Source organism: Scyliorhinus canicula, chromosome 8 (assembly GCF_902713615.1).
Source record: "Scyliorhinus canicula chromosome 8, sScyCan1.1, whole genome shotgun sequence".
NCBI classification, from domain to species: domain Eukaryota; kingdom Metazoa; phylum Chordata; class Chondrichthyes; order Carcharhiniformes; family Scyliorhinidae; genus Scyliorhinus; species Scyliorhinus canicula.
In genome coordinates, this window is record NC_052153.1 from 34,091,245 (window position 1) to 34,115,656 (window position 24,412).

At 43.8% G+C, this 24,412-nt stretch overlaps 1 protein-coding gene and 1 long non-coding RNA gene across 29 annotated transcripts in view; one reads left to right on the forward strand and one right to left on the reverse strand.

Moving 5' to 3' along the window:
• Window positions 1–24,412, forward strand: part of adgrl3.1 (adhesion G protein-coupled receptor L3.1) — a 1,080,538-nt gene that overhangs the window by 586,906 nt on the left and 469,220 nt on the right. The gene's annotated exons all lie outside the window — the stretch shown is intronic.
• On the reverse strand, window positions 13,260–14,306 carry LOC119970180. The gene is made up of 2 exons (XR_005461556.1): window positions 14,252–14,306; window positions 13,260–13,955 (listed from the first exon to the last, which is right to left on the reverse strand). It is a non-coding gene; the product is annotated as an uncharacterized LOC119970180 (long non-coding RNA).

Consider the following 24,412-nt stretch of genomic DNA (forward strand, 5'->3'; position numbering starts at 1 on the left):
TATTTTTTGCTGTTGTTTGTGTTTGGGTATTCTACCTTCTCCAAACTCTCAATCTCTTGAATCAAACTCTGTTCTTTCGGCGGATTTCCTTGGCTTTGAGGCAACAAATGGAAGTTGCTACCAAGGTGGAAAATCTCATGCCATGAATTAATTTTGAGCCCTCCCGTTAATTTAAATAGAAATTTGAACTTGAAAAGTTTGTATCATCTCAGTGCAGTCAACATCACAAACTATGTTGTAACTGATGATGTTGGTGATGTGCTGATGTTGTGTTGTCAGTTAACCCTTAAATATGCTGATATTGGTGTATGTCTTACAGAACGCTATTCATAACTGTTCTTTTTAAGTTACAGTAGCTTTGAGATTTAACATGGGAAACCAACAGTCATGACTTTCGGTTCTGCCATAAAGCAAACTTCTGTGCATTTGTATCTTTGACTTTCAAATCCACCATCTTTATGTTCGAAGTGAAATTGCAAGCAATTATTAGAAATATACATTTAGACAAATTTGCAGCAATGGATATGAGTAAAGTAAATAATACTTAATAAATTATCTTGCTCCACATAAAAAGTATAATGTAGGCAGGCCTTGTGGTTACATTTTAAGTATCCAAAAGTTGGGGAGATCACACTGTAGAGACTTCCAGTTGGGCCTTCAAACAAATGTACAAATAGGGATGTGACTCTCATGATTGAATTGTGTTGTGATATTAACACATTTTGTAAAATAAGCTATCACCTCATTGTGTTATATTCTGTTTTAATTGCCTATTGAACTCCTGTGCACGTTTTTGTAAAATTCAGTCTCTATGAGCGGGATTCTCCGTCGGTGGGACCCTCTGCTTCACAGGCAGTGCACTCACGGCCGCAGATTTCCCGACAGCGTGGGGGTAGCCACAATGGCAAACCCCATTGGCCGGCTGCTGGGTTGGAGGATCCCGCTGCTGACAGGAGTGCAGCGCACCAGAAAATGGGTCTGGCGAGATGGAGAATCCTGCTGTATGTTTTATTTCTCAGACTTTGAAGAGTCATATTGGGCTTGATGTGTTAACTCTGTTTCTCTGTTCGCAGAAACGGCCAGGTGACCTTACTTATTCCAGCACTTTGTTTTTCCTTATGTAAAGATCTAATATTTGACTTTATATTATTTACTGTTAAATAGCAAAATGTAAGTTTGGGCAGCAGTTGGTTGAACCTAGCAACTTTTCTGCAAAACAGGCTGAGAGCCTGGGAAAGATCCAACTTCGGCTAAAATGTCAGATGTAAATTTAGTGTGACAAATTTATATAAGCAAGTTCGATTGTAAATAAAAGACTTCACAACTTGATATCAAAGAGCAGCAGAGTTATCCCTGGCGTCCAGGCCAATATTCTTCCCTCATTCAGCATCACAAAAATAAAACAGATTATCTGGAGAGAGAACCAAAAAGATGAGGTGTTGGGCGTCTTGAAAAATATTAAGGTGGATAAGTCCCCAGGGCCTGATAGGATCTACCCCAGAATACTGAAGGAGGCAAGAGAGGAAATTGCTGATGCGTTGACAGAAATCTTTGGATCCTCGCTGCCTTCAGGTGGTGTCCCGGAGGAGTGGAGAATAGCCAATGTTGTTCCTTTGTTTAAGAATGGTAGCAAGGATTATCCAGGGAACTACATGCCGCTGAGCCTTATGTCAGTGGTAGGGAAATTACTGCAGAGAATTCTTCGTTACAAGATCTACTCCCATTTGGAAGCAAATGGACGTATTAGCGAGAGGCAGCACTGTTTTGTGAAGGGGAGGTTGTGTTTCACAAAATTCATAGAGTTTTCGAAAACAAAGATGATTGATGCAGGTAGGGCAGGGGATGTTGTCTATATGGACTTCAGTAAGGCCTTTGACAAGGTCCCTCATGGCACTGGTACAAAAGGTGAAGTCACACGGGATCAGGGGTGAGCTGGCAAGATGGATACAGAACTGGCTAGGTCATAGAAGGCAGACAGTAGCAATGGAAGGGTGCATTTCTGATTGGAGGGCTGTGACTAGTGGTGTTCTGCAGGGATCTGTGCTTGAACCTTCGCTGTTCGTAGTATATATAAATGATTTGGAGGAAAATGTAACTGGTCTGATTGGTAAGTTTGCGGATGACACAAAGGTTGGTGGAATTGCGGATAGCGATGAGGACTGTCGGAAGATACAGCAGGATTTATATCGTTTGGAGTCTTGGATGGCGAGATGGCAGATGGAGTTTAATCCGGACAAATGTGAGGTAATGCATTTTGGAAGGTCTAATACAGGTGGGGAATATACAATGAATGATAGAACCCTCAAGAGTATTGACAGTCAGAGAGATCTAGGTGTACAGGTCCACAGGTCACTGAAAGGGGCAGCACAGGTGGAGACGGTCGTCAAGAAGGCATACGGCATGCTTGCCTTCATTGGCCGGAGCATTGAGTATAGAAATTGGCAAGTCATGTTTCAGCTGTATAGAACCTTAGTTAAACCACACCTGGAGTGTTCAATTCTGGTTGCCACACTACCAGAAGGATGCGGAGGCTTTAGAGAGGGTGCAGATGAGATTTACCAGGATGTTGCCTGGTATGGAGGGCATTAGCTATGAGAATAGGTCGAATAAAATTGGTTTCTTCTCACTGGAACGAAGGAGGTTGATGGGCGACCTGATAAAAGTCTACAACATTATGAGGGGCATAGACAGAGTGGATAGTCAGAGACTTTTTCGCAGGGTAGATGGGTCAAATACTAGAGGGCATAGGTTTAAGGTGTGAGGCAAGGTTTAGAGGAGATGTAAAAAGTAAGGTATTTACACAGAGGGTAGTGGGTGCCTGGAACCCGCGGCCGGAGGAGGTGTGGGAGGGAACTCGCCTCTCAACCTCCATCGTTCTAATGAAAACAGTCCGAGTCTATTCAGCTTCTCCATATAGCTAACACCCTCCAGTCCAGGCAACATCCTATTAAACCTCCTCTGCACCCTCTCCAAAGCCTCCACATCCTTCTGGTAGTGTGGTGACCAGAATTGTGTGCAATGTTCGAAGTGCAGCTTTACCAGGGTTCTATGCAACGATAGCATGAATTGCCAGTTTTTACACTTCCTATGAAGGCAAGCATTCCATATGCTTTCTTGACTACCTTGTCCACTTGTGTTGCCACTTTCAAAGATCTGTGGACCTACACGCCCAGATCTCTCTGACTTTCTATATTCCTAAGAGGTTTGCCATTTACAATATATTTCCCCTCTATTTTAGAGCTACCAAAATGCATTACTTCACATTTGTCCAGATTAAACTCCATTTTCCATTTCTCTGCACATTCCCCAACGTATGTCCTGCTGTATTCTCTGTTATGGGCCAGGGTTTAGAGAACCCCAAAGTGTATCATGGAGTTCACCTGACCCACAACTATTAATAGATTGTGGCATGGGGAGCACATGGCCCAGCAGGAATGGAAAAGAATATTTTAAAGCAAAACATGTTTATTCTATGAACTCAAGTTAACCTTTTAAAACATACAGTGAACATCTTAGCAACCATTAATTCAAATACAACCCCCAAAGAATACAACACTAAGTAATCCTTTAACACTCATTTCTTAAAGGTACTTTCACATTATACCTCTGACAATGCTCAACACTATCTGCCACTCCACCAATCTTGGTGTCATCCGCGAACTTCCGAATCAGACCAGCTACATTTTCTTCCAAATCATTTATGTACACTACACTACAAACCGAAGAGACCCAAGCACTAATCCCTGTGGAACACCGCTAGTCACAACCATCCATTCAGGAAAAACACCCTTCTACTGCTGCCCTTTGCCTTCTGTGTCCGAGCCAGTTCTGTATGTATCTTGACACCTCAGCTCTGATCCCATGTGACTTCACCTTTTGTACCAGAAGCCATGAGGCACCTTGTCAAAGGCATTACTGAAGTCCACGTAAACAACATCCACTGCTCTCCCCTCATCAATCATCTTTGTAATTTCCTCAAAAAACCCGATCAAGTTAGTGAGGCACGATCTCCCCTTCAAAAATAACCATACAGTCTAACACTAATGAGTCCATTTGTTTCCAAACAGGTATAAATCCTGTCCCTGAGAATTCTCTGCAATAATTTACCAACTACCGATGTGTGGCTCACCGGCCTATAGTTTCCAAGATTATCCCTGCTACCTTTCTTAAACTGTGGTACCACATTAGCTATTCTCCAGTCCTCTGGGATCTCATCTGGAGCCAATGAGGATACAAAGATGTGCGTCAAGGCCCCAGCAATTTCTTCCCTTGCTTCCCTCAGTATTCTGGCGTAAATCCCATCTGGTCCAGGAGACTTATCTACCATAATGTCTTTTAAACACTCAATACTTCCTTTTTGATGTCAACATGACCCAGACTATCCACACATCCTACTCAAGAATCAACTTCTACAAAGTCCTTTTCTTCGTTGAATACTGATGCAAAGTACTCATTTAGTGCCTTGCCCATTTCATCTGGCTCAACACATAGATTCCTCGCACTGTCCTTAAGTGGTCCAATCCTTCCCCTGGCCACCCTCTTGCTTTTTTTTAAACATATGAATAAAAAGCTTTGGGATTCACCTTAATCCAACTTGCCACAAACATTTCATCTAGCCCGCCTATTTTCCCACTTAAGACATTCCTACTTTCTTTATACTCCTCAAGGGTTTCTGCTGTCCCCACCCTTCTAGACCGTACAAAAGACTCCATTTTCTTTTTGACGAGGTTCGCAATATCCCATGTTACCCAAGAGCCCCTAAACTTTCCATAATGAAGTAAAAAACTCACCGCTATTCTTAGAATCCCCCCAGACCAAAAAGGGTCAATAAGACATTCTAAATGGTGAACAGGGATTCTCACTCCCTGACTCCTATGCAGACTTAGGTGGGTGCTATTCGAGTCAATCTATATTTTCAAGTTATCCCCTGGTATAACCCATATCTTCAGAGAAGATTTTATCTACTTATCTGCGTCCTGTGTTGCTAAGTAAGTAGACTTTGTAATAACCACTGTTTCAGGTTAAAAGTTTCAAGTTGTCCACAAAAGATCAGCCGTGATCTCATTGAATGGCGGAGCAGGCTCAAGGGGCCAGATGGCCTACTCCTGCTCCTAGTTCTTATGTTATAGAATCACTGTTTTTATAGAAAGGTAAAAAGATCTTTTTTTTGGATCCTCTTGGTCAGTTGTTAGACTTTCAGGTCTTCCTTAACAATCTTTCTTCTTTAGAATAGAATAGAACAGTACAGCACAGTACAGGCCCTTCGGCCCTCGATGTTGTGCCGAGCAATGATCACCCTACTCAAGTCAACGTATCCACCCTATACCAGTAACCCAACAACCCCCACCCCCCCACACACCCCCACCCCACCACCCCACCCCCCCCCCCCCCCCACCCACCCTTGTAATGTTCAAAACTGCTTTGATCCAAGAGGGGTGTTACATCTGGTTCCTGTCACTTCTAAAGTTGCTTTATTACTAAATAGTGCCTTTAGCTTGTCAGAACTCTGACTCCGATTTGGGGTTAACTTGTGCTCTTGTGGACACGTCGTCTTCGGCTTCCCATATTTACCTGGTATCAGCAGGATTTCGCACCTAAACATTTGTCACCCAATTCAACTGAAGATCCTGGCAATTCTTTTTTAATTGCTTATAAAATAATTAACTTCAAATAAGGTGTGAAATTTTGTTTCTCTTCAATCTGCTTTAACTTGAAAGATAGGCATCAGTTTTACAACTTGAGCTGTTACAAGCTGTTTTCTTAATGTCTGTTTGATAAAGGCTATCTGCATTTCAAAACTTCTTTTGCAGCTGCTGTTAACCCTTCGTGGGATTTTTTTCCTACATTTTCTCACGTACCCTCAGGTCAGGTTTTGCCAGACATCCATGTTTCAAATGACCTATTTTCCCATTTTTACTTTACAATAATTATCCTTCATTCCCTCAGGAACGTGACTTGCCTGAATCCTAATCAACTGTCGCTTGAAAGATTCCCACATGTCCGATGTTGATGATTTACCCTCCAACAGCCGCACCCAATCCAAATTCTTCAATTCCTGTCTAATGTTATTGAAATTTGCCTTTCCACAGTTTAGCACCATACATTAAAATGTATGAAATTATGGTCACTGCTCCCAAAATATTCCCCCACAGAAACGTCAATCACCTGTCCAGGTTCATTCCCCAATACCAGGTCCCTGTTTTATTATCCACGTATTGCATTAAGAAGCCTTCCAGGATACACCTTACAAACTCTGCCCCCTCCAAGCCCTAGCACAAAGTGAGTCCCATTCAATATAGGGGAAATTAAAATCCCCTACCACAACAACCCTGTTACTTTTAAACCGATCCAAAATCTCCCTACCTATCTGCTGCTCTATCTCTCGCTGGCAGTTGGGAGGGGTGCTGTAATACACCCCCAACATTGTGATTCCCCATTCGTGTTCCTAAGCTGTACCCAGATTGCCTCATTGTATGAGCCCTGCGAGGTGTCCTCCCACAGTACGGCTATAATATTTTCCTCAACCAGTAAAGCTACTCCTTTTACATTCCTATCTCTCCGGAAGCAGCCCTTTTAAGCATGTTTCTGCGATAGCCAAAACATTAAATTCCAAACACTAATCAGTGCTCTACGGTCATCTGCCTTACCCACTATACGTCTGGCGTTGAAACAAATACCCTTCAAACCTCTGCGTTTGAGCAGAGAGGGTATTGTTGTTCTCTTATTTCTGTGCTTTATTTCCCCTTCAGTTATTACACCTTCTGAACTCACATTCTGGTTCCCAACCCCCTGTCATACTAGTTTAAATCTCCTGAGTGAATCCAGCAAACCTCCCGGCCAGGATATTGGTACCCCTCCAGTTTAGATGCAACCCGTCCTTGTAAGGTCACACCTGCCCTGGAAGGGAGTAATCCTGAGATTATAACCCTAAATGTCCTGCTTTTTAACTTACTGCCTAACACCCTGAACTGCTTCTGCAGGACCTCATGACTCTTCCTCTCTATATCGCTAGTATCTCTGTGTACTATGACCTCTGGCTGTTCACCCTCTGCCTTCAGGATGTCCTGTGTAAAAGTATGGAGCGAGCATGCCTTGAGAATATTTGTGCTCCAGAACTGGTTACACCGCTTAAAATAGTTGTCTGTGTATTTAAGAAGCTGGAGCAGGACTAGGGTAGCATGGTGGTTAGCATGAATGCTTCACAGCTCCAGGGTCCCAGGTTCGATTCCCGGCTGGGTCACTGTCTGTGTGGAGTCTGCACGTCCTCCCCCTGTGTGCGTGGGTTTCCTCCGGGTGCTCCGGTTTCCTCCCACAGTCCAAAGATGTGCGGGTTAGGTGGATTGGCCATGCTAAATTGCCCGTAGTGTCCTAATAAAAGTAAGGTTAAGGGGGGGTTGTTGGTTTACGGGTATAGGGTGGATATGTGGGTTTGAGTAGGGTGATCATGGCTCGGCACAACATTGAGGGCCGAAGGGCCTGTTCTGTGCTGCACTGTTCTATGTTAGACTATATGTACCTTGATCTGTTCCATCATTCAATATGATCACGCCTGAGCTTGGGCTTCAACTGCATGTTCCCCACATATTCCTTGATTTCCTAAGACATCAAAAATATTCCATCATAGCCTTAAATATAGCCAACGGTGGGCCATCCACAATCAACTGAGGTGAAAAATTTCAAAGATTCAAAACCCTTTGAGTGAAGAAATTTCAGTTATAAATTATCAGCCCATTGCACTTGAAACTGTGTCCCCATTTTCTAGATTCCCCAGCCAAGAGAAACAAACTCTGTGCTGACCCTGAGCCCTTTCTGAATCTTGAATGTTTCAATAATCGCTCTTCTAAACTCCAGAAATGATGAGCCCAATTTACTTAGGCTGTCATCATAGGACAATGCTCTCACCCCAGGAACCATCACTGTTTCACCTCCAATCCAAATATAATGCAAATTCCTTGCATATAATAGTTAGAACTGTGCTCTATATAATTGCTGCAAGACTTGGTTATTTTGGTGCTCCAATCCCGTTGCCATAAAAGCCAACATGTTTATTGCCTTTCTAATTGCTTGCTGTACCTTGATGCTAACTTTATGTTCCTTCTATAATTCACCTGCTTCTCTCTGAACATCACTATTTAGAAGTTTCATTACTTTAAATATATTCTGCTTTTCTGTTCTTACTACCAAAATGAATAACCTCAACATTATATTCCATCTGTCTCACGTAATCTGTCTATTCTCTTGCCAGTATCTTGTGTGGTCCTGACAGCTTACATTCCAACCCAACTTTGCATTGTCAGCAAACATTACTTTCTGTCTTATTGTCTAAGTCAACAACATAGACTTAGACAACCAGACAGCACTGACCCTTATGACACATTTGCCAACATGAAGGTGTTTCATTCATGTGGTGTTTTTTTAAATTATTTATTTACGGGATATGGGTGTCGCTCACTAGGCCAGCATTCAATGCCCATCCAAAGATACCCTTCAGAAGATAGTGAGCTGCCTTCTTTGACTGCTGCAGTCCCTAAATTGCAGTTTTGGGAGGAAATTCAGGATTTTGTTCTGTTAGGGAGGGCGTTCCAGGAATACAGTGAGGAATGGCGTTATATTTCCAAGTCAGGATGTTGAGTGATGGCAGTGTTCCCATGTATCTTTGCTTTTTATTCATTTACGGAACATGAGCATCGCTGGCTGGGACAGCATTTATTTCCTGTGTCCGAGGGTACTTGAGAGTCAACCACATTGCTGCAGATCTGGAGTCACATGTAGACCAAAGCAGCTAAGGACATTATAGAACCAGTTGGGGTATTATGACAATCGACAATAGTTTCATGGTCATCATTAGACTTTTAATTACAGATTTTTTGAATTCAAATTCACTGTGGCGAATTTGAGCCCTGGTCCCCAGATCTTGTTCTGGGTCTCTGTTTTACAGGTCTAGTGACAGTACCACTGAGCTACTGCCTTCCCACTGTCCTCTCCTACTCTTGTCCTAGCCCAATGTTTTTCAAACTTTTTTTTCCAGGGACCCACTTTTGCTAACCAGCTGTCCTTCAGGACCCGCGTCGGCTGACCTTCACACTGCACACCACGTTCGCTTGCCTTAAATGCAAAAGGGCAGCCTGCGTGGTCGTCAGGATCTAATTTAAATCAGGTTCCGAGGTCATAGCGCATATCCGATGTGGACTTCAGCCGGTTCTTAGTGCCATCATCTTTATGAAGACGGAAAATCCAAGGTCATTGTGAAGGGCAGTCACAACAAAATACTTGGTTTAATCAGCCCTGAACACTTCTGGGAGCTGCTACTCCAGAATACTGACAGACTCATGGGCGTTTGGCATGTTGTTATTGTTCTATCACAGGTTGGGTACAGCAGCATCGTCTTTTAATTTGGAGTAAGTAAGTTGACAGCTGACTCTGGGGTTTCAAACGCAAAAGGAATTTTTCACCCACCATTTCTCTTTCAAAATCTGAAACTCCTCCTCTCATTTGCCAGTACTTCCTTGGATATAACATACATGGGCTTTGCATCCTTATTTTCATGGACACAATTGACAAAACCATACCTCAAGAAATCATCTTTATACTGTTTTGTTCCCGAATTAAGCAGCTTCTTTGTAGGCTGTTAACCAGAGGCCCTGGGCATAGTACAGTACTGATACTAGCACTTCTCTGTCCTGCCTGGACTCTCCTGAAGCAGCTCTCTCCAGCAGATTCTGTTGTGAAATCCTGTCCAGTAGTTACACTCCTATTGTTTTATGGCCGTCTCTTACTTGTAAGAAAATAATCCAACTTCACCGTCCGTTTGCCTTGCTTGCTAGCAGCTAGAAAATGGATTATTTTCTCTCCTCCATTATTTGGTGCCAAAAGCATGTGCATAGAGGGCGCTTGACGTCAAAGGTAAATGCAGGGTCCGTGACCTGCTAACTGCTGCTAATTCTGGCCGGAAAACTGCCCACTACCTCATTTTGTTTCGTTTAAAAGGTGGCAGTGAACGTTGGGCACTTCACCCACAATCGGGACCCCCGCAGGAACGGTGTGACCAATCACTTTGTGACATCTCCGACAGCCAGTTGCAACCCACCTATAGATCGCCACCCGCACTTTGGAAAACCCTGTTCCAGATGGCAGTGGTCGTGGGTTTGGAATGTGCTGCCTAAGGAAGCTTGGTGAGTTCCTGCAGTGCATCTTGTCGATGGTACATACAGCTGCATGGCTGGAGTAATCCATTACACTCCTGAATTGTGTCTTGTAGATGGTGGACAGGCTATGGGGCGGTGGGGGTGTGGAGTGGTTCAGGAGCTCAGTTACTCGCTGCTGGATTCCTAGGCTATGACCTGCTCTGGTAGCCACAGTACGGCTAGTCCAGTTTAGTTTATGGTTAATGCTAACTCCTAGGACGTTGATGATGGGCGATTCAACGATGGTAAATCTATTGAATGTCAAGGGGTGATGGTTAGATCCCCTTTTGTTGGATATGTCATTGCCTGATGAACTTATGGACTTATGAACTGATCTGATCTCTTCACACATCTTCTCTACTGAGTAGTACTCCACTCCTGTATGCTTCACCCAATGTCTGTGTCTATGCATTTACATTGTGTATTTTATGTTTGCCCTATTGTGTATATTTTTACCATATACAGAATGATCTGTTTGAGCTGAACGCAGAACAATACAGGTGACAATAAACCAATCCAATCCAATGTTACTTGTCAGCCCAAGCCTGGATATTTTCCAGGTCTTACTGCAGATTGGACATGGAACTGTTTCAGTATTTGAGCATTCGGAATGGTGCTGACCATTGTGCAATCATCAACAAACATCCGACTTCTAAACTTTTGATGGAAGAAAGATCATTGATGAAGCAGCTGAAGATTGTTGGGCCTGGGGACCAACGATTACTATTCAAGCGGCAATACCACCGCCTCTTAACCAGTCCTATATCCATGTTAATATAGCTCATTAACCTACTCCATTAGCCTTTATATTGCAGATTAACCTTTTCCATCTTTCCATCTTATCATATTTTTTGGGGGGAAATGTACATTTTCCGACGCTCCTTCATTGACCTTACTACATAAATCCGCAAAAGACTTCTTTAATAATCAGTTCCAGAATTTTCCTGATGATTAATGTGGGGATCTCTGGAGGAGGTTGAGTTGGATCATCCACTCTGCACTTCTGGCTTAGGCTTATTGCAAATGCTTCAGCCTTATCTTTTGCACTGATCATTGAATCCTAACAGTGCAGATGGAGGCCATTCGGCCCATCAACTCTGCACCGACCCTCTGATAGGACTTCCTACCAAGGCCCTATCCCCCACCTTTTCCGCATAACTCCACTTAGGGATAACATAGCATATCCAGTCAACCTAGCCTGCACGTCTTTGGGCTTTAGGAGGAAACCGGAGCACCCGGAGGAAACCCACGCAGACACGGAGAGAATGTACAAACTCCAAACAGACGGTCACCCGAAGTTGGAATCGAATCCAGATCTCTGGCAATGTGAGGTAGCAGTGCTAATCACCCTGCCACCCTTTGTGTTGGCTTCCTCCATCATTTGAGGATGAGGATATTTGTGGAGCCTGCTCTTCCACTGAGTTGTTCAATTGCCCACCAACATTCACGGCTGGGTGCAGCAGGACTGCAGAGATTATATCTGATCTGTTGGTTGTGGAATCACTTAGCTCTGTCTAATACCACCTGCTTATGCTGTTTGGCACACAAATAGCCCTGTGTTGCAGCTTCACCTGGTTGGCATCTAATTTTTAGGTATGCCTGGTGGTTCTCCTGCCATGCCCTCCTACACTTTTCATTGAATCATGGTTCACCCATGTTCTTTGAATGTTTGCCATTGCTTATCCACCATTATCCCTTTTAGTAACGTTCCCCAATCCATCATAACCAACTCTCGTCTCAAACCATTGTAGTTTGCTTTATTTAGATTCAGGCCTCTTGTCTCAAATCAACCACATCACTCTCTATCTTGATGAAAAATTCTCTCATATTATGGTCGCTCGCGCACAACTAGATTATTCCTTTCTCATTTCGTATTAGGACCCAGCCAGCTCAGTCTGTGGGGGGTGCTACCAAGCTACTTTTCACAAAGCATTCCTCCTCTGCAGTAAAAATTGTAGATAAACCAGCACATACTTCTCCAGCCATCTTGTTTTGCAGCTTTTTTTTCCAATATTGTTCTTCCCTTTGTTCTCTTATCCCCACTCCACCAGCAGATTATGTGCACGGGTTGTCAACCAGCTGAATGTGCTTTTGGCACACGGAATTATCTTATTAAATGGTTATTATGATGCTTTTGGTTTTTTTCAACTTCCTCCTATCATAACAGAGCAGAATATTTTACAGCTGAGAATAATGGCACAGACAAGTGCTTCACAACTTGTTTTTTTGCAGCTTTAATTAGATAAAATTTCATGTTAAACATTGGGAATATTTTGGGTTGTTTATTTGGTGGGTGGGATAGATCATTTACCAAAATTGGTTAAGGTCCATGAAGTTTTATAAAAACATTCAGCACAAGCTTAGTTTAGCAGAATACTGGTCAAAGGTTATAGTTTTAATTTACTTCTGCAAGGTGAACGAAGACAGTTTCTGATGGCGACTGTCTCTCAACATAAATCTCAACAACAACAAAAAATACATTTTGACCTGGAATTAATTGTCACCCAGATAAATCAGGTGATGGGTTTAGGCCAGATCACATCTGATTAATCTTCTAGTAAAATTACAGTACCAAAAAAAATGTTTCCTTAGGCAGTTGCTAATGAAGCAGTATTAATTTATGGGTGAAAACGGAAATCCTTATCACATCTGACAAACCATAGCCCAAGGTAAGCATCAAATCTCTCCAGCATGACCTAAATAAATTCCATTTTTCCGCTGGATTTTCTGTTATGAGGATAAAAAGCCAAAGGTCAGCTGCCTGTACAAGTGCACAGCAATAGCTTGCAGAAAACCACTGTGTATATGTTGTCAAATGAATTGAAGCTGATGTAATTAAATACAGACAAACCTCACTACAGTAGTACATACTCAATGAGACCAGTCAGACATGTCTTCTCAATCAAAGGAAGAGTCTTCCGTGAATAGATTTACTCTATGCTTTTTCTATGTTGGCAGGGTGGGGGTGGATTATCATAGCCTTCTGAGGATTTGGGAGGCGAATGCCAAGTTGGAAAATGAACATTGAATTGAATTGAAAATAAAAAAGAAAACTATTAGAGACACTGACACTTGCACATTTTAATACAGTTTATTTGGCAGCAATGTGCCAGCCCTCCTCTCATTGAGCTACAAGACTAAGGGTTCAAGCAGATAGTTTAGGCTGACATTTCCATGCAGTTTTCAGAAGGTGTAAACTTTTAATAAAATATTGAACTGAGGCCCAATTGCCCCATAAATTATCCCAATTTAGGAAGAGGCAGTAAGTTCTTCCAGTGTCTGACCACTGATCTTGGATCTAGTGTGAAAATTAGTGTTTCCATACATTACAAATGACTACATTTCAAATGTTGTTATGTCCTGAAGCCATGAAAGGTGCCAAATAAATGCAAGTTTTTTTTCTTTATTGGACAATTATCGTAATGAATGTTCTAAAATGCAGATCTTAAAATGGGACAGAATATAATATTTCACAGTGTGGAAGTGATGAATCGTATTGAAATGGGAGAAAGGTTGCATCATCTCATTAGCAATTCAGCAAGCATTCAGCATAAGAGTTGGTTGTGATGGATTAGCCATCTGATATTATGATGCCGTCAGCTGTTGGGTCCTCTGGATAAAACTCAATTCTGAGCACCTCATTTATTTTGAAGTGAAGTTCTGACTTCTTCCAATGTGGCAATAACCTGATCCAAGATCAGTGCATCTACTTGCCAGTGAATGAAAGATTACAGGATAACTCCAGCCGAAAATAACAAAATACAGCAGAATCTGAAAAATGTAAATAAAAACAGAAAATGTCATAAATACTCAGCAGGCCAGGCAGAATCGATGAAGACAAAGTTAATAGGTGCAATTTAACAGAATGAAACAGTCCGTGTTGAGGGTATGTAGCCATTTTCTGCACTAATGACCTCCACTCGCCAGTGCAGGAAGAGATTAGGATACTATTTTTAAATGGTGCCCCGATCTCTAGACCACCACCACCCCCCCCCCCCCCCCCCCCCCCCCCCCCCCGACCCTACCAACACCATAGCTGCCAGACCACCCCCAATGCCCCGGCTCACCTATAAGAGGGTCATCGGGTTCCACACACCCCACGTCAAAAGGCCAGGGGCACCCCGGGCCCGATCCCCAATGTGGACAAAATGCCACCCAGGAACCGTGGCATTGCCAGCCTGGAAGACCACCCCAAATGCCAGTATGCCTGGTCTACAATTGTGGAGACCAGTGTTAACCGGCGCTCACTCGGGATCTCCAAGGCGCAGAGGATAGATCCAGTGCCTTGGGGAGCTCCGCCGATGCATAGTCAAGTATGCCTTACTGCACATTTTAATATGCAAATGTAGGTTTCGTCCATTGTGGGCGGGATTCAGGCCACTGCGTAGCATGAGATTCCGTTCGATCTCGAGGCATCTCGCGGGATTTCCCGGCTGTGTCCCGAGTCGGGTTCAATGCTGCGGTTAGATCGGGCCCATGACCCTTCATCAAAACTGCAGAATAATAGAAATAAGGAGGGATAAAGAAGGAGGAATAAAACAAAAGGTCTTTAAAAGGGCATAGCAGTGACAAAGGTTTCATGGTACAAAGGAAAAGGGAGTGACTATAGGTAAAGTAAAGAAACAAAAGCTATGTCTATTTGAGGTGTTAATGGCTGGATAGCACGGTCTGAATGCAAAGGGAAGGTATAAATGGAAGAAATAGAAACTAAACAAACTAGCGAACAAAAACCGGAATGAAAAAAAGGCAGCACAGTGATTAGCACTGCTGCCTCACAGTATCCATACATCCCAAGAAAGAAAGTTCATGGACAGAAGATTAGTCGAAAAATATGTGGATGTGTATGTGTGTATAAATGCATGCAAAATATGTGTATGTACATTTATAGAAATGCTCATGCTAGAGATACTTTTATTAAATAAATGGAGAATTGGGGGATAAGTGGGGGGTTATTGTGCGGCTTGTGGTGACATTCTGACATAGTGATTAGCACTGCTTAGTCACAGCACCAGAGATCTGGGTTCAATTCCAGCCTCGGTGACTCTGTGTGGAGTTTGCACTTTCTCTCTGTGTCTGCATGGGTTTCCTCCGGGTGCTCCGGTTTCCTCCCACGGTTCAAAGATGTGCAGGTTAGGTGGATTGGCCATGCTAAATTGTACCTTAGTATCTAACGGTTACGTTAAGGGGGTTATTGGTTTAGGGTGGGATAGTGGGCTTTGGGTGTAGTGCTCTTTCAGAGGGTCAGTGCAGATTCAATGAACTGAATGGCCTCCTTTTGCAATATTGGGATTCTGTGATTTTTATGATGAACACGCTAGATGTTCGGTCCTGACATCATCCCAGAACTAGTACTGAAGGCTTGTGTTCCAGAACTATTTGTGCTTCTAACCAAGCTGGGAGCTGAAATATGGACATCTACCCAATAATGTGGGAAAACTACCCAGGCACGTCCTGTTGACAAAAAGCAGAACAAATCCAATCTGACCAATTATCCCTTTAGTCTGCTCAGTCATTCACAAAGTTCCATGAGGTGTAGTTCACGGTGTTGTCAGGTGACACCTATTCAGCAATAAAGTATTGGCCAATGCTCAATCTGGTAGACTCCTCAGGGTCACTCAGTTCCAGATCTCATAAAATCCTTGGCCAAAACAGTGGCAAAAGAATTCAAAGTGACTGCACTTGATATCAAGGTAACAATTGTCTCAGGGTGGCATCAAGGAGCCATAGCAAAATTGATACCAATGGGAATTTGGGAAAAACCCCCACTGGTTGGAGTTGCATCTAGCACAAAGGAGGATGGTTGTAATTGTTGAAGGCCTCAGGACATTGCATCAGAGGTTTCTCAGTGGCATGTCCTACATCCAGCTATTTTCAGCTGCTTTTTCAATTGCTTTCCTTCCAAATAAGGACGTGGAGATGCTCACCGATGATGGCACAGTATTCAATAGCATTTGCAACTCCTTAATATGAAACCAAACCATGCCATCCTGAATTCCAAAACCTGTCCATCATCTAAAAGGCAGGAGTGTGGTGGAATGTTGTTCACTTGTTTGGATGAATGCAGCTCCAACACACAAGACGCTGACACTATCAAGGACCGAGCAGCACACTTTCCACCACCTTAACATTCACTCCTTGCACGACTGGCATGCATTTCCCACAGTATGCACCATTTACAACATGCTGTAGATAGGGTGGAGGTGTGGGCTTAGGTATGGTGCTCTTTCCAAGGGCTGGAGCAGACTTGATGGGCCGAATGGCTCCTGCACTGTAAATTCTATGATCTAAATCTGTACAATCTGCAAACTCATGGCCTGGCATAACCCTCAATTTACCATCACCACAACACTGGCCAATGAATAGTCCAGGAGGGCACGCCGAGAGCAGTTAATGACTTAATGAGGCCACAACACAGGAATACTTGTGTGCCAAACAGCATAAACCGCAAGTCATAGTCAGAGTTAAGTCAATCCACAGCCAACATATCAGATCTAAGCTCCTTTGTCTATCCACACCCAGTCATTAATGATAGTGAACAATTAAACAACTCATTAGAGGAGGAGGCTCTACAAATGTCCCCATCCTCAGTGATTGGGGTGCCCAGCATACCAGTGCAAAAGAGAAGGATAAAGCACTTGCAGCTATCTTTGGCCAGGGGTACCATATGGATGATCCCTCTCGGCACCTTCTGAAAGTCCCCCATGTTATGGATGCCAATCTTCAGTCAATTCCATTCACTCTGCATGAAATCAAGAAATGGTTGAAAGCGTTGAATACTGCAAAATCTATGGGCCCCTGACAATATTCCAGCAATAGTTTTGAAGATTTCTGCTCTTAAACTTCTCACAGCCCTCGCCAAGCTGTTCCAGTAAAACTACAATACACTCATTTACCCAGGCATGTGGAAAATTGTCTAAGTGTGTCCTACTGAGAACAAGCAAAATCCAGCCCAGCCAATTATCACCCACTCAGTCTACTCTAGATCATCAGTAAAGTGATGGAAGGGGTCATCAACAGTGGTATCAAGTGACACTTGCTGAGAAATAACCTGCTCACCGATGCTCAATTTGGATTCCGACCATGACACTCTACTCCTAACCTCATTACAACTTTGGTTCAAACATGGACAAAAGATTTGAATTCCAGATTTGAGGTGAGAGTGACTGACTGTGGCATTAAGGCAGCATATGATGGCATCAAGGAGCCCTAGCAAAACTGGAGTTGATGGGAATCAGGGAAAAACTCTCCGATGGTTGGAGTCATGCCTGGCACAAAGGAAGTTATTGTCACAGTTGGAGGTCAATCATCTCTTTCCAAGACATCACTGTAGGAACCTCCCTTCCATCATAAAGTCAGAAGTGGGGATGTTTGTGGATGAATTCACAATGTTCACCATTCGTGACTCATAATATACTGAAGCAGTTCATGTCCAAACTGCAGCAAGACTTGGACAATATCCAGGCTTGAGCTGACAAGTGACGAGCAATATTCACACCACAAAAGTGCCAGGCAATGACCAACTTCAACAAGAGAGAATCAAACCATCACTCCTCGACATTCAACGGCATTACCATCACTGAATCACCCACTATCAATATCCTGGGGAAGCTGAACTAGACAACAAGAGTAGGTCAGAGGCTCGGCATCCTGCGCAATAGTGACCAAACCATGGTTTACAAGGGAAATTGAAGATAGTATTAGATTCAAAGAACAGGCATATAAATTAGCAAGAAAAAGCAATAGACCAGAGGATTGGGAAGAGTTTAAAATTCAGCAAAGGCAAACCAAAGGATTGATTAAGAAGGAAAAATAGAATTTGGAAGTAAACTAGCAGGGAACATAAAAAGTGGCTGTGGAAGTTTCTGCAGGTATGTAAAGAGAAAAAAATTAATGTAGGCCTCTTACAATCAGTAAAGGGGGATTTCATAACAGGGAACAAAGAAATGGCTGAGGAACTAAATTTGACTTTGCTTCTGTCTTCACAAAGGAAGTCACGTGAGATAGAGGTACAAATTCTGTGCTGTACTGTTCTATGTTCTATGTTCTAAAATATGTAAACAGATTATGGAAAGATGTAGGAGCAACAGGATGTTGGTGATAGGAGATTTTATTTTTCCCAACATTGACTGGTATACACTTAGTGCCAGAGGTCTAGATGGAACAGAATGTGTAAGGAGCATCCAGGAGAGTTTTTTAGAGCAGTATGTAAATAGTCCAACTCTGGAAGGTGCCATACTGGACCTGGTGTTGGGGAATGAGCCCGGCCAGGTGGTTGAAGTTTCAGTCAGGAATTACTTTGGGAATAGTGATCACAATTCCATAAGCTTTAGAATACTCATGGACAAAGACGAGAGTGGTCCTAAAGGAAGAGTGCTAAATTGGGGGAAGGCCAACTATACCAAAATTCGGCAGGAGCTGGGGAGCGTGGATTGGGAGCAGCTGTTAGAAGGTAAATCCACATTTGAAATATGGGAGGCTTTTAAAGAGAGGTTGATTGGAATGCAGGACAGACATATCCCTGTGAAAATGAGAGACAGAAATGGCAAGATTAGGGAACCATGGATGACAGGTGAAATTATGAGACTAGCTAAGAGGAAAAAGGAAGCATACATAAGGTCTAGGCAACTAAAGACAGACGAAGCTTTGGAAGAATATCGGGAATGTAGGACCAATTAAAACGAGGAATCAAGAGGGCTGAAAGGGGTCATGAAATATCTTTAGCAAACAGGGTTAAGGAAAATACTAATGCTTTTTACTGATATATAAGGAGCAAGAGGGTAACTAGAGAAAGGATTTGCCCACTCAAGGACAAAGGAGGAAAGTTATGCGTGGAGTTAGAGAAAATGGGAGAGATTCTTAATGAGTACTTTGTATTGGTATTCACCGAGGAGAGGGACATGACGGATGTTGAGGTTGGGGATATATGTTGATTACTCTAGGTCAAGTCGGCATAAGGAGGGAGGATGTGTTGGGTATTCTAAAAGGCATGAAGGTGTACAAGTCCCCAGGCCCGGGTGGGATCTATCCCAGGTTACTGAGGGAAGTGAAAGAGGAAATAGCTGGGCCTTAACAGTTATCTTTGCAGCATCCTTGAACATGGGTGAGGGTGAGGACTGGAGAATTGCAAATGTTGTCACCTTGTTTAAGAAGGCTAGCAGGGATAATCCAGGTAATTATAGACCGGTGAGTCTGACGTCAGTGGTAGGGAAGCTGCTGGAGAAGATACTGAGGGATAGGATCTATTCCCATTTGGAAGAAAATTGGCTTATCAATGATAGGCCACATAGTTTTGTGCAGGGAAGGTCATGTCTTACCAACTTAATAGAATTCTTTGAGGAAGTGACAAAGTTGATTGATGAGGGAAGGGCTGTAGATGTCATATACATGGACTAGGTGGTATGATTAGCAAGTTTGCAGATGACACTAAGATTGGTGGAGCAGCAAATAGTGAAGGGGACTGTCAGAAAATACAGTAGAATATAGATAGATTGGAGAGTTGGGCGGAGAAATGGCAGATGGAGTTCAATGCGGGCAAATGCGAGGTGATGCATTTTGGAAGATACAATTCAAGAGCGAACTATACGGTAAATGAAAAAGCCCTGGAGAAAATTGATGTACAGAGAGATCTGTGTGTTCAGGTCCATTGTACCCTGAAGGTGGCTGCACAGGTCAATAGAGTGGTCAAGAAGACATACGGCATGTTTCCTTCATCGGAAGGGATATTGAGTACAAGAGTTGGCAGGTCATGTTACAGTTGTATAAGACTTTGGTTCGGCCACATTTAGAATACTGCGTACAGTTCTGGTCGCCACACTACCAAAGGGATGTGGATGCTTTGGAGAAGGTGCAGAGGAGGTTCACCAGGATGTTGCCTGGTATGGAGGGCGCTAGCTATGAAGAGAGGTTGAGTAGATTAGGATTATTTTCATTCGAAGGACGGAGGTTGAGGAGGGACCTCATTGAGGTCTACAAAATCATGGGAGGTATAGACAGGATGGATAGCAAGAAACTTTTTCCCAGAGTGGGGGACTCAATTACTAGGGGTCACGAGTTCAAGGTGAGAGAGGAAAAGTTTAAGGGAGATATGCGTGGAACGTTCTTTACGCAGAGGGTGGTGGGTGCCTGGAACGCATTGCCGGCGAAGGTGGTCGAGGCGGGTACGGTAGTGTCATTGAAAATGGATCTAGACCAGGGGTGGGCAAACTACGGCCCGCGGGCCGCATGCGGCCCGACAAAGGTTTTTATGCGGCCCGCCAATGAGGTGCCCGGAATTATAACCGGCATTTTTGAAAAGCCGCCGTGGAAAAGCCGCTGAAGTAAATGCGCTTATTCAATAAGCGCATTTACTTCAGCGGCTTTTCCCCGACGGCTTTTCAAAAATGCCGGTTATGATTCCGGGCACCTCATTGGCGGGCCGCATAGAAACCCGCGTAGTGGGGTGGATGAGTGGGGCTGTCTCATTGGTCGGTTTAGTTGGGTGTGCGACCAATAGGAGTCCAGGTTACAAACAATAAGCCTTATTATTGTTTGTAACCTGGACTCCTATTGGTTGCACACCCAACTAAACCGACCAATAAGGCAGCCCCACTCATCCGCCCCACTACGCGCGTTTTTATCGTTGACTCGGCCAGGCTGTGCTTCTGTCAGTGTTAAGGAACAGCACAAGCAACTTGACACCTGATTTCAACAAACTGGTAAATGACTGCAGTCAGATGCATCATTCTCATTGACATTGTTCTGTTACTTACTGAGTTACTTTGTTTTTCAAATAAATGTGCTTTTTTTTCTTTAAAGACCTTTTATTTTGGCTATTTAAAATATTAATTATTTTACTTAATATACTATGCGGCCCTTTAAAATTGTGAATTTCTGAATGTGGCCCTTGCACGGAAAAGTTTGCCCACCCCTGATCTAGACGGATACATGAATTGGCAGGGAGTAGAGGGATACAGATCCTTAGAAAATAGGCGACAGTTTTAGATGGAGGATCTGGATCGGCGCAGGCTTTGAGGACCGAAGGGCCTGATCCTGTGCTGTAATTTATCTTTGTTCTTCTTTGTTCTTTCAATAGAACGATACAGCGCAGTACAGGCCCTTCGGCCCTCGATGTTGCACCGACATGGAAAAAAAATCTAAAGGCCATCTAACCTACACTATGCCCTTATCATCCATATGCTTATCCAATAAATTTTTAAATGCCCTCAATGTTGGCGAGTTCACTACTGTTGCAGGTAGGGCATTCCACGGCCTCACCACTCTTTGCGTAAAAAACCCACCTCTGACCTCTGTCCTATATCTATTACCCCTCAATTTAAGGCTATGTCCCCTCGTGCTAGCCACCTCCATCCGCGGGAGAAGGCTCTCGCTGTCCACCCTATCTAACCCTCTGATCATTTTGTATGCCTCTATTAAGTCACCTCTTAACCTTCTTCTCTCTAACGAAAACAACCTCAAGTCCATCAGCCTTTCCTCATAAGATTTTCCCTCCATACCAGGCAACATCCTGGTAAATCTCCTCTGCACCCGTTCCAAAGCTTCCACGTCCTTCCTATAATGAGGCGACCAGAACTGTACGCAATACTCCAAATGCGGCCGTACTAGAGTTTTGTACAACTGCAACATGACCTCATGGCTCCGGAACTCAATCCCTCTACCAATAAAAGCCAACACACCATAGGCCTTCTTCACAACCCTATCAACCTGGGTGGCAACTTTCAGGGATCTATGTACATGGACACCGAGATCCCTCTGCTCATCCACACTGCCAAGAATTTTACCATTAGCCAAATATTCCACATTTCTGTTATTCTTTCCAAAGTGAATCACCTCACACTTCTCCACATTAAACTCCATTTGCCACCTCTCAGCCCAGCTCTGCAGCTTATCTATGTCCCTCTGTAACCTGCAACATCCTTCCGCACTGTCTACAACTCCACCGACTTTAGTGTCGTCTGCAAATTTACTCACCCATCCTTCTGCGCCCTCCTCTAGGTCATTTATAAAAATGACAAACAGCAACGGCCCCAGAACAGATCCTTGTGGTACGCCACTCGTAACTGAACTCCATTCTGAACATTTCCCATCAACTACCACTCTCTGTCTTCTTTCAACTAGCCAATTTCTGATCCACATCTCTAAATCACCCTCAATCCCCAGCCTTCGTATTTTTTGCAATAGCCGACCGTGGGGAACCTTATCAAACGCTTTACTGAAATCCATATACACCACATCAACTGCTCTACCCTCGTCTACCTGTTCAGTCACCTCAAAGAACTCGATAAGGTTTGTGAGGCATGACCTACCCTTCACAAAACCATGCTGACTGTCCCTAATCATATTATTCCTATCTAGATGATTATAAATCGTATCTTTTATAATCCTCTCCAAGACTTTACCCACCACAGACGTTAGGCTCACCGGCCTATAGTTACCGGGGTTATCTCTACTCCCCTTCTTGAACAAAGGGACCACATTTGCTATCCTCCAGTCCTCTGGCACTATTCCTGTAGCCAATGATGACCTAAAAATCAAAGCCAAAGGCTCAGCAATCTCTTCCCTGGCTTCCCAGAGAATCCTAGGATAAATCCCATCCGGCCCCGGGGACTTATCTATTTTCACCTTGTCCAGAATTGCCAACACTTCTTCCCTACGCACCTCAATGCCATCTATTCTAATAGCCTGGGTCTCAGCATTCTCCTCCACAATATTATCTTTTTCTTGAGTGAATACTGACGAAAAGTATTCATTTAGTATCTCGCTTATCTCCTCAGCCTCCACACACAACTTCCCACCACTGTCCTTGACTGGCCCTACTCTTACCCTAGTCATTCTTTTATTCCTGACATACCTATAGAAAGCTTTTGGGTTTTCCTTGATCCTACCTGCCAAAGACTTCTCATGTCCCCTCCTTGCTCGTCTCAGCTCTCTCTTTAGATCCTTCCTCGCTTCCTTGTAACTATCAAGCGCCCCAACTGAAACTTCATGCCTCATCTTCACATAGGCCTCCTTCTTCCTCTTAACAAGAGATTCCACTTCTTTGGTAAACCACGGTTCCCTCGCTCGACCCCTTCCTCCCTGCCTGACTGGTACGTACTTATCAAGAACATGCAATAGCTGTTCCTTGAACAAGCTCCACATATCCAGTGTGCCCAACCCTTGCAGCCTACTTCTCCAACCAACACATCCTAAGTCATGTCTAATGGCATCATAATTGCCCTTCCCCCAGCTATAACTCTTGCCCTGCGGGGTATACTTATCCCTTTCCATCACTAACGTAAAGGTCACCGAATTGTGGTCACTGTTTCCAAAGTGCTCACCTACCTCCAGATCTAACACCTGGCCTGGTTCATTACCCAAAACCAAATCCAATGTGGCCTCGCCTCTTGTTGGCCTGTCAACATATTGTGTCAGGAAACCCTCCTGCACACATTGTACAAAGAATGACCCATCTAATGTACTCGAACTATATCTTTTCCAGTCAATATTTGGAAAGTTAAAGTCTCCCATAACAACTACCCTGTTACTTTCGCTCTTTTCCAGAATCATCTTCGCCATCCTTTCCTCTACATCCCTAGAACTATTAGGTGGCCTATAGAAAACTCCCAACAGGGTGACCTCTCCTTTCCTGTTTCTAACCTCAGCCCACATTACCTCGGAAGAAGAGTCCCCATCTAGCATCCTTTCCGCCACCGTAATACTGTCCTTGACTAGCAGCGCCACACCTCCCCCTCTTTTGCCCCCTTCTCTGAGCTTACTAAAACACCTAAACCCCGGAACCTGCAACAACCATTCCTGTCCCTGCTCTATCCATGTCTCTGAAATGGCCACAACATCGAAGTCCCAGGTACCAATCCATGCTGCCAGTTCCCCAACCTTATTTCGTATACTCCTGGCATTGAAGTAGACACACTTCAAACCACCTACCTGAACACTGGCACCCTCCTGCGAAGTCAAATCTGTGCTCCTGACCTCTATACTCTCAATCTCCCGTACCCCAAAACTACAATCCAGGTTCCCATGCCCCTGCTGAATTAGTTTAAACCCCCCCAAAGAGCACTAACAAATCTCCCCCCAGGATATTGGTGCCCCTCAGGTTCAGATGTAGACCATCCTGTCTATAGAGGTCCCACCTTCCCCAGAAAGAGCCCCAGTTATCCAGAAATCTGAATCCCTCCCGCCTGCACCATCCCTGTAGCCACGTGTTTAATTGCTCTCTCTCCCTATTCCTC